The sequence below is a fragment of the Penaeus chinensis genome, chromosome 8, assembly GCF_019202785.1.
Source record: "Penaeus chinensis breed Huanghai No. 1 chromosome 8, ASM1920278v2, whole genome shotgun sequence".
Classification (NCBI taxonomy): domain Eukaryota; kingdom Metazoa; phylum Arthropoda; class Malacostraca; order Decapoda; family Penaeidae; genus Penaeus; species Penaeus chinensis.
Window position 1 is genome coordinate 37,456,438 of NC_061826.1, and position 2,500 is coordinate 37,458,937.

A 2,500-nucleotide genomic window follows, 5' to 3' on the forward strand; every position below is an offset into this window, starting at 1 on the left:
ATAAAAGATAACAGAGAATGATAAAAAGATAACAAAAATGATAACAAAAGATAACAAAAATGATAACAAAAGATAACAAAAATATAAAAGATAACAGAGAATGATAAAAAGATAACAAAAATGATAAAAGATAACAAAACTCGAAAAAGAAACAAATAATTTGAAAAAATGACCAACGCAGCTGACACTCACGGAACCGCTGGACAGGAAAACAAAACAGAAAGAGATGGGGAAAAGAAGGAAAGAAGAAGGGAAGAGAAGAGGAAAAGAGAACGAGGCAAAAAAAAATGGCATTAGTGCTAAGAGAGGTAAAAGAACCATAATAGGAACACAAGCGATAAGAAAGGTCCGTCGAAAGAGAAGAAGGAGGGACAGTAGGAAGGAAAGAGGGGGGGAGGGGGGGTGATGCTGGCTTAAGGGGGGAGGTGGGGGTGATGGCAGCTTAAAGGGGGAGGGGGGAGGGGGTGATGGGGGCGTAGGGAGAGGGGGGGAGGGGGTGATGGGGGCGTAGGGAGAGGGGGGGAGGGGTGATGGGGGCGTAAGAGGGGGAAAGGTGGGGGTGATGGGGGCGTAAGGTGGGTAGGGGGGGGTGATGGGGGCGTAAGGTGGGTAGGGGGGGGGGTGAGGGATAAGGAGCTTAGTGTGTCAATGTGAACTACATTTTGAAGCAGCGTTGCCAAGGTGGTAAATATGTCGCGCAGGGTAATGACACTTCTTCAGAAAGAGAGCTAGCGAACCATTTAAAACAATTTAGCCTATAATATCGACGCATGGACAGAAGAGCATAAAAAGGGACATTTAGACAAATACACAAAAAAACTCATTTATGAAAATAAGAAATATCCGTCTCCTTAAAAACACACAACGACAAAACGGGGACGAAGACAAATCTCTCTCCATCCTCCCCGTCCCCTTCCTCTTCCATCTCCCTGTCCCCTTCGCAATCCCCTTCTCTCTCTCTATCCTCTCCCCCTTTCTCCTCTCCTCTATCCCCTTCCTTCAACACCCCTACTCGAGCCCCTTAGCCCCCCTACCCCCCCCCCCCCATTCGTCCTTCTACCTCGCCATCCCCATCTTCACAGCGCGAACGTTGACATCGCTGCCCGGTTGTGCGTCTTGCGGTTGACAGAAGACGTCGAGGGGGGGGGGGGGGGGAAGAGAGGGAGAGGGGGATGAAGGGAAGGAGAGGGAAGGAGGGAGAGGGGGATGAAGGGAAGGAGAGGGAGAGGGAAGGAGGGAGAGGGGATGAAGGGAAGGAGAGGGAGAGGGAAGGACGGAGAGGGGAGTGAAGGGAAGGAGAGGGAGAGGGAAGGACGGAGAGGGGGATGAAGGGAAGGAGAGGGAGAGGGCGGGAGAGGAGGATGAAGGGAACCAGAGAGAGAGAGGGATGGGAAAGGGAGGGTAGGGAAGATGAGAGAGGCAGGGAGAGAGAAGAGAAAACAGGAAGAGAGAAGAAAAAAACAAAACAAAGGGAGAGGGAGGAAAGGAATAAAGAAGGGATGAGAGAAAGAGAAAGAAAGAGAGAAAAAAAAGAGAGAGTGAAGGGAAAGGAAGGGGAAGGAGAGGGAAGCGACAGGACGAGCCACAGGTCACCAGCCTGACCACTCGAAACACGTGCGTCTAATTCCTCGGCGCACCGTACGTTCTGCCTTCCACCTCCGCAGCCCTCGGTCCGTCGGTCACTTGGTGTGAGCGTGCGGTAAAGGCAGTTACCTGGGCCGGGCGTGGGAGGGGCTGCACCTCGGCTCCGGAGGGGAAGGAAGGAGTAGGGTACATGGGTGCGGTACCTGTAGCTGGAAAACGGAGGGCTTGGTGTGGGGCGGAAGGGTCCTTCTGTAATAGTACCTGGATGTTCAGGAGGAAGGGGAGGGGTGGGGAGGGGGAGGGGGTGCACGTAAGAGAGGGAGGGAAGGGGGAGGGGTGCACGAAAGAGAGGGAGGGGAGGGGGAGGGGTGGGGTGCACGAAAGAGGGGGAGGGGGAGGGGTGGGGTGACGAAAGAGGGGGATGGGAGGGGGAGGGGGAGGGGGTACACGAAAGAGGGGGAGGGGAAGGGGAGGGGTGGGGTGCACGAAAGAGGGGGAGGGAGGGGAGGGGAGAAGAAAGAAGGTGAAGTGAATGAAGGATAAGATGGAGAGGACGCGGAGGTGGGGGAGGAAGTAGGGGTGAAGGAGAGAAGATGGAAAGAAAAGAGGAGGAAAGGAATAAAGACATGTGGAGAAGGAGAATGAGTAGAGAAATGAAGAAGGAGCAAGGTAGAGAAAGAGAGGAAGCTAACGAGAAAGAAGGGGATTGATTATGGAGAATCAACAGAAAGGGAAATAAAGTGAAGGGAAAAAGATGGAGAGAGAGAGAGAGAGAGAGAGAGAGAGAGAGAGAGAGAGAGAGAGAGAGAGAGAGAGAGAGAGAGAGAGAGAGAGAGAGAGAGAGAGAGAGAAAGAGAGAACAGAAGGTGAGCGTAGCTAGAAGCAGGGGATGGGTGTCAGCGAAGGGGCGGACTGT